Source organism: Apus apus, chromosome 1 (genome assembly GCF_020740795.1).
Source record: "Apus apus isolate bApuApu2 chromosome 1, bApuApu2.pri.cur, whole genome shotgun sequence".
Taxonomy (NCBI): Eukaryota; Metazoa; Chordata; class Aves; order Apodiformes; family Apodidae; genus Apus; species Apus apus.
This window is the reverse complement of record NC_067282.1, coordinates 204,162,956-204,175,791: the sequence shown is the minus strand read 5'-3', so window position 1 is coordinate 204,175,791 and position 12,836 is coordinate 204,162,956. Positions and strand designations below refer to the sequence as shown.

Sequence of the window (12,836 nt, the reverse complement as noted above, 5' to 3'; positions counted from 1 at the left end):
ATGAACCATAAAGATCAGAAACTGGGCGACTTAAATTGTCTCACATGAACACCGTGTGCCTAATCCTGTTGGAAGAAGGAACATAAAATCCTTCCCAGCATTGCTTACAATGTGATTAATTTTGAAATGTTGAATTATAGAGTTCTGATGCTTTTATCCGTTGTGTTCAGCAAAAAAGCCTTAGAGTGTATGTAGAGTTGGAATTACTAGTAGCAGCAGCTGGAACAGCAAGTCTGTCAACTGCTGTATTCAGTCTTAAGGGTATTCTTAGTTGGGGTGTTCAGCCCGGAGAAGGCTCCAGGGAGACCTGAGAGCACCTTCCAGTGCCTGAAGGGGCTCCAGGAAAGCTGGGGAGGGACTTCGGACAAGGGCAGGGAGGGCTGGGAGCAGGGGGAAGGGTTTCTAGCTGGAAGAGAGGAGCTGGAGATGAGGTGTGAGGGAGAAATTCTGGGCTGTGAGGGTGGGGAGAGCCTGGCCCAGGTTGCCCAGGGAAGCTGTGGCTGCCCCATCCCTGGCAGTGTTGAAGGGCAGGTTGGATGGGGCTTGGAGCAGCCTGGAATGGTGGGAGGTGTCCCTGCCCATGCAGGAGGTTGGAACTAGATGATCTTTATGGTCCCTTCCAACCCAACCCATTCTATTATTCTGCCAGTGATAATCTTGTAAAAGGTATGTGATACTTCACTTTTATTATTATTACTTTTACTTATTTAAAATTAACAGGACAGGAAAATGATTTATGGCTCAGTATCTGCTGACAGAAGTTTTTATAGATATCTACGTATATATTTACTCTTACATTGTGGAGGTGGGTGAGAAGGATGGGCTACTAAGGTTTCATTGGAAAGATTCACCTTGTAAGGGCATTGAGAACAATTAAAAAAGTTAGAAACAAACTTCATGTCATGATGTGGCTGGCAGAGAAAAAAAAAATTGGGGATGTTTTTATGTTAATTGACTTCTTCTAGCTTAGTCCAGTCCTTGGTGGTAAATGACTTATTTTAGTAACTGTCACATCTTTCAAGATAAATTGCTGATATTTCATGTTTCTTCTCTTGCAGTGCTTCTGTGTCTGTCACTTGTTATATCTCACTTAAGCCCTCTAAGACAGGGCCCCTAAACATGGGGTTCTATTTGTAATGAATTCTAAAGTTTTTTGGGAAAAAAATTCTTGACAGGTTTTTGAGGCTCATTGTAGTGCATTGAAATTTCTGTCACATTTTTTCCAATAATTATGAAGTCTGATGGAAGAATCATGGAAATAGACAATTTTCAGTTGGTGGTGAGAACCTCTGTCTATTCTGCTGCTTCTGGTGTCGTGACTCCAGGACGTCTCTCCCTTCCTCTGTTGAGAGGTGACAGTTTGAGCTTAGCACGAATGGGGCCAAGGCTGGTGTGTTGTCTGGGCAGTAGGGAAATGCAGGCTGAAGATTGTATAAGGGAAGAGCTCACTGGTTTAAGTGACTGGAAGGGGAGGCTCTGCTGTACCAGGATGCTCTTGTCCTGTGTAGACCTCTGCTCCTGTGTCCTTGCTTCTTGACTCCTACTGCTTTATTCTTCTGTGCTCCTTTTCTACTTTGTTTGTTGGTTGCAAGAACTAATGTTAAGATTAGCCTTGCAATTTTGTATTTTATAGAATCACGACTGGTTTGGGTTGGAAGGCACTTGGAAGATCATCTAGTTCCAACCCTCCCCTGCCATTGGCAGGGACACCTCCTGCTAGAGTGTGTCACTCCAAGCACTGCTCAACCTGGCCTTGAACACTTCCAGGGAGGGAGCATCCACAATGATTTCCAACAATTTTCTGTCTTTCTGTGGGTTGTATAGATCCATTTCTGTTTACTTGATTTTCCTGTTAGCTTGTTAAAATGTAACCTTGGCCATGCTGAGGAGTAATGGCAGTTCTCTGCTCTTCTCATTTGGATGCGAGTCTCAGGAGTTATTCTTGCTAAATGGAGCTGTTAAACACAGGCAGATAGACCCCTGTTCAAAGAATCCTAGGGGAAAGTCTTTTAACCCTACTCTCCCCTTATTTTTCCAACCCCCCTCAAGTTCATTCTTGGGATTTACTGCTAAATTTACAACAATAACTTGATCCTGCAAAGAGAATGTTCCAAGTATAATATGGACTAAGTTTGCTTTGTTATTTCTAGAGCACATACCATCTTGTTTCTAATTTAAATTAGTATAAATTGATTGATATTCACATTTACATTGTAAAATAGATAATGTAATCTATGCAAGAGTGCCTTTGGAAAGTGAAATACTAAATATTTTTAAATTATGCACATTTAATTGCTTTGTTTTTGTATTTAATTATCCTGTGAGCTTGTGTATGTATTGCTGCACATGACCAATATTTAACAGTTAACAGAAATTTCTGTCCTTGGAGGTATGCTTTGTTTGTATTGAATCTATAATGGTAGGAAGTGCCTGTAATTCTGAACTGAAATAGGAGAATTGCTGTTTCTGTTGGTAGTTAAATTTGTATGAGTCTGAAAATAGAATTTGTTGTGAAGCCTGCTATTCTTTATAAATAATAATTGGAAAAAAACCCAACAAGCCCAAAACCAGTTTAAATGCTGACCATGCCCTGATCCATGGCTCGTAATAAAAAAATTTGAGAGATGTGTACAAGGTCACTCACAAAAGTGACAGTTGTGGTGCATGTAGACACTTGTTCCTGATACTTCACTTTTACATAGAGCAATAAACTTCCTGGGGGTCTTTGAGGGATTCCTTTGTTGTTGAGAGAGAGAGAGAGAAACAGAGGGTGAGGAGCAGATACTTTGGTCTTTAAAGCAAATAACTAATTTATGGAGTTTTTCTTCTGTAGTGCTGGTGGAATTGAAGGGATGGATCATTATTTTTTTTTTTCCATGGAGCATAAGGCTAATTTGATCTGTTTAAAGGGTTAAAGACTGAGTACAGCCCTGTTTTGAAACCCATTAAATTTTTTAAAAGTTGCTGTATGCCAGGAATACTGACATACTGTTACACTCTTCCTTGTTTCCTCTTGTATTCTGTTACCAGCAAATCCAGGCTCTTTCAAAAATAAACACAGAGTCATAGAATGGTGAAGGTTGGAAGGGACCTTAAAGATCATCAGGTTCCAACCTCCCTGCCATGAGCAGGGACACCTCCCACCAGACCAGGCTCCACAAGCCTCATCCAACCTTCCCTTGAACACCTCCAGGGATGGGGCAGCCACAACCTCCCTGGGCAACCTGTTCCAGTGCCTTCCTACCCTCATGGGGAAGAATTTCTTCCTGCTGTGTAACCTACATCTCCCCTTTTCAGTTAAAAAACATTACCCCTTACCCTACGTCTGCCCCCTCTGGTGAAAAGCCCTGGCTTTCCTGTAGTCCTTTCAGATACTGGAAGGGTGGTAGAAGTTCTCCCCATAACCTTTTCTTCTCCAGGCTGAACAACCCTAACTCTCTTGGCCTGTCTCCAGAGCAGAGCTGCTCCAGCTCTTGGTTCATCTTTGTGGCCCTTCTCTGGACCCTGTCCAACAGCTCCATGTCTCTTCTGTGCTGAGGGCTCCAGAGCTGCACATAGTACTCCAGGTGAGGTCTCGCTAGAGCAGAGCAGAGGGGCAGAATCCCCTCCCTGCCCCTGCTGGCCACACTTCTTTTGATGCAGCCCAGGACACAATTGACCTTCTGGGCTCCAGCAGACACTGGTGGCTCACGTCGAGCTTCTCTCCTACTCCCACCCCCAGATGCTTCTCCTCAGGGCATCTCTCCAGCCATTCTCCCCCTAGCTTGGATTTGTGCTGGAAGAGTATTTGGTGGTGTCATTGACTTATCACCTAATTTAAACACACTAAATATATTTGCTACGACTTTAATCGATGTGGAGATCATACAGTTTAAGAGCAGAAAACTATTTTCTTTAGTGTGTAATGAATATTTATGTGGCTTTCCCAAGGGCAGGTTAGAAAGGGCTCTGAGCAACCTGGTCTAGTGGGTGGTGTCCCTGCCCATTTAGGGGTTTGGAACTAGATGATCTTTAAGGTGCTTTCCAAGCCAAATTGTTCTGCCATTCTGTGATTCTATAATTCTATACAAATGGATGATTTTAGGAGTCCAGGATGAGTCCCATGACAGTGTTCCTGATATCCAAAGCAGACTTAAGTATTCTACCAGTGAATTTTGTGCTTGTAAGAGTGAGCTGATTGACTGCTCTGGTGAGCTAAAGCTTTGTCTGCACAGGCAGCATGCAGCATGGGCAGGCATAGATGGACTGTCTCACATTGATTTACCAGTGCACTTTAACCTGGACCTTCAGTAACCTGTTTCAGGGCTGAGATAAATGTTGTTTCCGTGGTTAGCCTCTTGAGACAACTTTGAGAATGTCAGGAGAGGTAACAATGTTTTCTTGTTGCCTAATTGAATAAGAAATAAAGTATATACTTTTTTCTTCCTTGGTCTAGTGGAAATTATTGTATCCTACCTGATTGCCTGTCATTTCTATAGTTGGCTACTCTTTCTAAATTAAGAGTAATGGATTTGATATTTATTCTTTTCTCTGCTATTCAGCTTAAGCATCAATATCAACAGTACCCATTTTTTATGTGATGTGTGGTGTATAGGGATGGACCAAACTGGAGTGTTTAAGTACAAAGAACAAGTTAAGGTTATTCACATATTATAACGTTTGTATATTATGTGTCTTCAATTAGACTGTTGGTTGGTAAAGTGTTTTAATTGATTCTTAATGGATTGATCCATAGGTTGATGCTGTGAAGGTACTAGGTTGCTGACGTGTTCTGATTCAGTATTTATAGCTGTTAGTGCCCAGTTAGAAATTTTCCCTGTGACATCTTCATTAATTGTGATGCCTACATTGTCCTGCCAGCTGCTGAGACAGATGATGGGTCTGAAGACAGCCCTAAGGTACCTGGTCCCAAGCGAGCTGGTTAATGCTCATACTTAATGTGCACAGAGACCTGAGAATTGCCTTATTGGATCAGATTGATGTTCTGAATGCCCTGATGCTCTCTTGTCAATACAGGATGCTGTAGAGGTGAATGCAAGAAATTCTGCCCTAAGTAACTGGGAAATAGTTTTTCCAACAAAAAACCAGTCGTTTCTAGCAGTGGTTGCTATGTACCTTGAAGCACAATTTAAATATTATGTATCCTGCTGGTGTTCTTCAGTCTTTTTGCTTTTGGCTTCAGCAAAAAGAGTTGAAAATGTATTTTCTACTGCATTTCAAATATTACAGAAAATATTACAAACCCCAAAATCTTTTAAATGCTGCCCTATCAGCTGAGTTGTGAGCCTTTTAAACAATGTGTTACGGAAGGTAGAATAGCCTAGGGCTGCCTGTGTTATGTTGTTATATTCTATACCATGTCTCTTTTCTCTGAGTAATTTTGAGTTTTCTTTCCCTTATTTTTCTTCTTTTTTGAGGAAAATTGCTGTGTGGCAGTGCCATCCATTCATCAGTTGCCTTCCACTAACTTCTGAATTTATTAATTCAGCCAAATCTACCTAAAGGGAGCTGAAAGGCTCAAGGCCCTGATACTTTATGGTTTTGAGAAATCAAGGATTAGGTAGAAAGAGACAATAAGACAAATGCTTTAATGGAGAGAAGGTCTGTAGCTGCCTGGGCTGTGTTGCTGAAGGTTTACCTCTCACACAAGGGCTTTAGCTGCCAGACTGGGACATGCTGCAAAAGCAACTGCAGCCTGTGCTGTGTACTGCCAAGCTAGGAGACAGAGAGCTGAAATTTGGAGAATGGAGAAGTCCTCAAGGAGGACAATGTCACAGGGACAAGACACATGAGCTTGACTTGCTGTAAGAGGGCAGAGAACAAGCAATGTGGATCTGTGAGAAACCAGTCTATGTTCATGTTTCTGATGCAGAAAAATCCCACAACAAACACAAAACCTTTCTGCTTTGTCTACACTTTGTTTCAAAGACATTTTCTAATGCTTCCCCTTTGTCTTAAAAGAAAGAAAATGTTACCATAAGCTGTCGAACAATGAGGTTGGAGAACCTTTCAAAGTGATTACTGTGTTAAGCCCATAAATTTCAGTGGAACTCAAATAGATCTTGGCCAAGCTTGTCCTCGGTGTTAAATGTTGTGTGGAAGGACTGATAGAACATTGTGCTTGAGGAAGTGTGGAGATGTATCATCTTAAATCTATTTTTCTTGTTCATCCTCTCTAAGTAGATAGGCTACAATTACGTTCTTCTTTCTCTTTCTACATACTTCCCTCTCATGCCCAGTTGGACAGTGAACAAGTCTTTGTGTGATACTCAGAAAAACCAGAAATCGTTAATTTAAAAACCAAGCAAAAGGTAAGATAAAATAGCATTATGCTTTCCAGTGTGCTTGGTTATTCATTTATCAAAACTGAATTTGTATCCCATGGTGCTGCTCAGCACGTTTGGCCTTATTTTTTCCTTTTTAAAGTTTTCTAGTCTTACAGTGTCTTGCTAAAGATGATTTAGACAAGTGACATGCAGAGTTTAAAGTATTTCTTAAGCCTTCCCAATGCTAGAGCTTTCTGTTCTCTCTTTTGTCTTTTTCTAATCCATGACAGGAATTTACCACTGACTTTATAACTACTTTCCTGAGAGCTTTTACTGGGTGACCATGTGAAAGACGAGCCAAATTGCAAATGCAGCTTCTCATTTGCTGTCTGGTTGATGCATTCAGACACTAATTTGAAGGTTGTGCCCTCTGGTTTTGTGTGTCTTAGCCCTGCATTAGTTCTCTGGATTGCACTCAAACCATGCACTTAATGTGAATGGCATGAGAGGTCCTGCCTTGTGACTAGTTTATCTGAAGGCAGCAGTAGCCAGTGTAGCCCCAAACACATTGCAGAGCTCCTTGGCTGAAGGAGTGATGGTCTGAAACTGGAGAAGAGAGGCTGAGGGACCTGGACTTCTTAGTCTTGGAAGTAGCCTGCCAATAAAGGAGGTATTGAGAAGACAAAGTCAGTCCCTTTGTAGTGGTGCATGGCAGGAGGATGATAAACAAGAGGCATACATGGAAACAAAAGTGCTTTTGACCTGTGAGGAGAAGCTTTTTTGTCATCAGGTCTGTCAGGCATTAAAACATGTTGCCCAGAGGGGCTGTGATGTTTCCATCCTTGGGGGTATTTTTTGTAAAAGCCAATTTTATCTCTTTAAGGAAGTTGGTCATATAGCCTGGAGGACTTCTGTATGATTCTCTTCTGACTTCTGACAAGTTGCTCTCTGCAGGACATTCTGTTCACTGGGCATCTTTTTTTATTTTTATTATTAGTAGCAAAACTGAATGAAAAGGAAAAGCATACCTTTGTTTTCCTTTTCTGGGTAAATTAATTCTCTGAGTATTATTTAGCTAAGTATGTTCTGAAAGACATTTGATTGTATCAAACCAAAGTGTCTCTTCATTAATAACTTAATGCACTTGCCCTTTCAAGAGGGTTTAGTTAAGGTGCCTAGTAATAAATGCTGTTTCCATTAAGGATATTTTTGAAAATACAAGACTGAAGGGCTGATTGCCAGCTCTGCAGGCTAGAGGCTGTTTGATTAATTTGCCTGTATTGTGTTCCTCATTTCTCATGTTAACCTTTCTGAGGCTGCAGGTGTCTGCTTTACCTAATGTGTGTTGGTGGCAGCTTTGGGTGCTGCCTTCTTGCTGTAATCTTGCTGAATGTTTTTTCTATGAAGCAACTGCTTTAAAGTTAGAGGAAAAAAAGTACAGATTTCCATCTTGTGACCAGCAAGGACAGAGGAGTTGGGGAAGAATATTATGAGAGTAGCTGAGTTTCACTTATCCTTATGCACCACCCTATAGTAGACCGAGGTGGTAACATTGCTGATTGTTTCTCAAGACTCATTGCCAGCCTGTGAAGCTCTTGACTGTGCTCAGAACCTGCTAGTGGTTGGCCTTTGAAGTTCTAAGATGAAGTGTGTATTATCTAACTGAAACCTCTAACTGCTGGTAAGTGCAGAAGCTCTTCAGTACCCTTAGCTCCTCTGTCATCAACTGTCCCTGCAATTATTCAAAATGTTTTGGACCCTAAAAATCATATCAGGTGTATACTTTCTTATTCTTCTGGCTTTGAAGCACAAGTGGAGAATCAATACTAGGATTTAAGCAACTGGCCTTGCACACTCCTATTTTTTTAATTGTTTGGTGTTTTTTTTTAACAGCAATCAGGTTAGTCTTTACCCGAACTACAGAAAGCAGTATCTATCTCCACAAGTGGCTTCCCAAATAACTTTCATAGGTTCTGTGGCCTTTGTTACAAGTGTGGCAGAATAAGCTTCCTTTTGGCTTGCAGAAGGCTGTGAGATGGACAGGAATCTGAGTGTCTTCCTTGTCTGGAAAAGGATGAATGAAGAGTTGAAACACACACAGGGAATGCTCTAATGCTTCTGTAACTGCCAGCCTGCTTGGTGTTCAAAATAAAACCTGGTCCCGGTGAGTGATATTCCCACACCCTTTCACTCCAAACATTTGTCTGGAGGTGTAAAGTGAACTGAAATGATTTGGTAGAATTGCCTCTCTTCTATTCACTGAGCCTGGTCACAGATTTTGGCCAACAGACGTGTACAGGATGTAACTTGCAGCTTCTTCAGATCTTATCTTTGGGTATCCTGTCCTCTTTCTTCCTTATTTTGCTTTGTTTTAAATATCAAAGAAGCTGAATTTACCTTTGTGTATTTTGTGTGTATAGGGAGAGGAAGTTAATGGAGTCAAATGTGTATTAGCTTGCAGTACATGAAAATTGTTTAATAATAATTGGTAAAGTTATCCATACCCTTTATCAAGTTAGAATCTGTACATGAAGGGGAGGAAAAGCATCATGCACTTGCATTTTAATATTAGGCATAAATGACCATGTCTTTCCAACTCTTCCAAAAGAGTAGGTGGACAAAAAAATAGACATGTCAGGTTACTGCATCCTGGAGGCCATCAAAATGGCAAAATGTCCATTGACAGTCACTGCTTGGTCTGCCAAGATCTGGGCAAGAGCTTTGTGGGCTTTATCTTAGTGGTATCTAGTGCCTGTGGTGGTGTTACCTGGAGCAGTCTGGTCATCCTGAAGCATTGTGGAACCTGCTGCTAGATCTTAGCACGGTAATGAACCCATTGCAGTGCAGCTGGTGGCACTCCCTTGCCATTATCCCAAAGAGAATACTTCTTATCAGACACCTACCAGCATCCAGCCTTCACATGCTAAGAGGGCAGAGAGGAGTTATTTCTGGCTATAGAACTATGGCTTTTTGAGTGTAGTTCCTATTACTGCCCATCTGTCTAAATTGTCTTTTGAAGGGAGCTGTGTGTGAGCACATGCAGACTGGGGAAATGGTGGAGCTGCTTTCTTTTTATGCTCGTGTAGGAGCATAAGAAAGCACTGGGATGCAAGTGTGACCTTCCGAAATATACCTGCATGAAAATCTTGTCTGCTCGGGGATGGACATACAATGAATTTGACACTGCTTTCAGTATCCTGAACGACTTAAAATACTCAAAAGGGTGCTGGTGGGAGTGGCTACATAACTTCTGGCAACTGCTGTTTTTTCTCTGTATCGTGCTTATTTGAGCAGTCTTGTGCCCACTGTATTCTAATACTCTTCAATGGTCAGCTGTCTGGTTTTAATGCCCTATAATCTCAGCAGTGATTGTCATCAGAGAGAAATGTTAGTGTTTTATTTTTTTTCTAGAAAAAGTGCCATTTTTTTTTTTTACTCACTTTCTAATAAGTTAACTTCTTTTTAAATGCTTCATCCCCTAGAACAAACCCTCCTCCTTGTCGAACTGCAGTATTTTTACTGAAACATCATAAAGTTCCCATTTGGGAGTTACCCAATTATATCTTACAATAATTCTATTGAATGATCTATAGCTCCACTTTTATTCCCTATTAGTATTTGGCTGATCGATGGGTAACCTAATTGATTGTTAAGGTCAAATGTCTTTATTGGCTGATGCCCGAGTCTTTTCTCATTATGACTTAAAAGACCATTCTATGCTCTGGAGTTCCTGTGTTGATGTTTGCACACCAGAACAATAAACTTGGTGATGTAGGTGTTGGTGAGTAATACATTTATGCAACATTTTGTGTGTTCTCAAGTGCAGTATTAAAAGGCTGTGAAATACTGAGGTACCTGAGCTGAGCAGAACTGCAGTGAGGAGCACTTCATCATGGGTTTTCAGATTGTTCTGTGAATAAAGTAGCTGTGATGTGAAATAAATTCTTGGCTTTTATGACAGCTTAATCATCTCTAAGTGTACAAATGCAGAACCTTAACTGCTCTCATTTTGACTTGTGATGCTTGCTGAGGTGTGGGGGAGATGAATGTGTCCTGCAGTACAGAAACAGGGTCCTTGTGATTTTGCCTGCTATTTTGCTTAAGTTTTTTTGTCTCCTCTGGCAATACAGTTCACTGTGACTAGCTGGTACTTGTTTGGAAATGCAGAGGTGTTATAACTCTCTATGTTCTAAACCAGACAGCATCCTCACTTAGCCTCAGAGGGGAAAATAGTGGTGCAGTATGAATGGTCGGTAGAGATAGTACCAATAAAATGAGTTTTTGCTTTTTCAACCAGGGTTTGTGACAGTCATCAGTTGCAAGGTTAATTTTTACCACTGGATTTTCACATATGTTGAGGTGTTTTTAGGCTGGGGTCTCACTTGCTATTCACAAGTGTCCCCCTAGTTTTTCCATCTCGTTTCTGTCAACTAAGCACTTGCAGCATCTGGCAGGATGGATATTGATTCCTTCAGCTTTACCTAAGATGCTTGTAACTGAATTAGTTGGCCAAGACGCCCATGTAGTCGATGAAGCTGCTTCATTCATTCATAAGATTCACTATTTTAAAAGTCTACTTTAGTATGAGAAAAATTGCACACTGGACTCTGTTAACCTTAATGGGAGTGTGAGCTAAGAATGCTAGATAATACTTGCAGATAAAGCCAGCTCCTGGGGACAAGGTCAGAGATGCATGGCTATTTGTTGCTGCCTTTGTTTGTCTCTAGTTTTTCTGGAATCTGATTGCTGCCTAATGTAAAACAAATAATTGGTTCCACACAGGGGGTGCTGGAGTTGGAGGCTGTCCTGTTTTTGTCACTAATATCTCTAATCCCTAGACACGCTCTCAGGCACTTAGGGGGTGTTCAGCCTGGAGAAGAGAAGGCTGCAGGGAGACCTTAGAGCACCTTCCAGTGCCTGAAAGGGCTCCAGGAAAGCAGGGGAGGGACCTGGGACAGGGGCAAGGAAGGATGGGCTGAGGGGGAGTGGCTTTAAGCTGGATGAGAGGATTTATGTTAGACACAAGGAAAAAATTATTTCTTGTGAAGGATGGGGAGACACTGGCTCAGGTTTCTTAAGGCAGCTATGGCTGCCCCATCCCTGGCAGTGTTGAAGGGCAGGTTGGATGGGGCTTGGAGCAGCCTGGAATGGTGGGAGGTGTCCCTGCCCATGCAGGGGGGTGGGATTAGATGATCTTTGAGGTCCCGTCCAACCCAAACCATTCCAGGATTCTACAAATTATCTGTGTGTCTGTAACAGCTCAGGCAGTGTAGGTACACTTTTATTCCAGACAGGCAGGTCTAGATTAGGATTTATATTGGAATAAACCTGGATATAATTTCTTTAGTCTCTTTCTACAGCTGTACTTTGTAATAGTTTCCTTTTCCACCCAGAGGAAAACTCGCTGTCCTTAATTCCTGCAAAATAGTATTTTATGTAAAGTAAGAGTTGTTCTACTGAAGTTGATCCAACTTTTGGTTACCAAGTTACTGCATTCCCCAAACTGAAAATGTTGTTCTTTATTACTAGATGACTGGGTGTTTATTTTTTTGGTATCTTTAATTCCTACTGTGTGTGGTAGAGATAAAGCCATCTCCAAAGTTGGGGTCGTTTTTTGTTCTGTTTTTTTGTTTGTTTGTTTTTTAATGTTGAAACAACCTTTTCTTTATGATTTCTTGGGAATTCTCTTGCAATATATTCTGTTGCCACAACATCTGTTCCATGCAGTAACAACAAACTACTACTGATCTCCTTGAGTCAGATTTATCAGCAGTATGCTGTTGTCTAGAAGTACAGAGATAGATAATGAATGATTTGGTGTAGTAGCTTGGCATGACAGAGCCTTTGAGTATCAAAGAGTTGGGAAGGGACCTGTTTTGTGTTTCAGAACCTTACTGAATGGGTTTTGGTAGTCTTATAGGTGTCTTTCAAACTTGAAGGATTAATGGCTATCACACCTTTCGACCTTTAGTGTGTTAAAGTTTACTTTGCAAGAGACTTGAAGTTGCTTCCCTGCTTTTCCAGTTCTTAACTGATCCCTTTGACATAATCTAAATGAAGAATTTCTTCTTTCCATGTCTGTTTGCTTGAAGAAAGCTGGGAGAATTGGAGGCAAAATACTTTTCTAACACTAGAAGTGTGGATGTTTAGGATGCTGTAAGTGCTTTGTTGGGCAAAATATGCATCTGATAATACTTGTTTTGTTGAGCAGAACAATATTTCCCTTGGTTCCATATGAATAAAGAACAGCATTTTATGACTTTACTATTTAGGTTTCAGTCTCACACCACACACACCCCCCATGTTTTTATGTTGTATTTCTTCAGGAAAATGTGTTTAATTTAACAGACACTGTATGTTGTTTGATTTTTTTGAAAGACTCCACTACTTGAGAAGTTGCTTAATAAGTAATTTTAAAGGCTCTCCAGTGCTGCATGCTAAAATTTGAAAGGTGTTTAATCCACAAGAAAGCACTCCAACTGCTTTATAAAAAAAAAATTCAGCAGAGTACTATATTATGCAGTTGTTTCTGTAATTAAGGATGTTCCGTTTTGTTAAAACGTTTTAATT

The 12,836-nt window shown here is 40.9% G+C and overlaps 1 protein-coding gene across 2 annotated transcripts in view; it reads left to right on the top strand.

Annotated features, from left to right (window-relative positions):
- Positions 1 to 12,836, top strand: part of CHCHD3 (coiled-coil-helix-coiled-coil-helix domain containing 3) — a 168,195-nt gene that overhangs the window by 17,975 nt on the left and 137,384 nt on the right. The window lies entirely within an intron of this gene.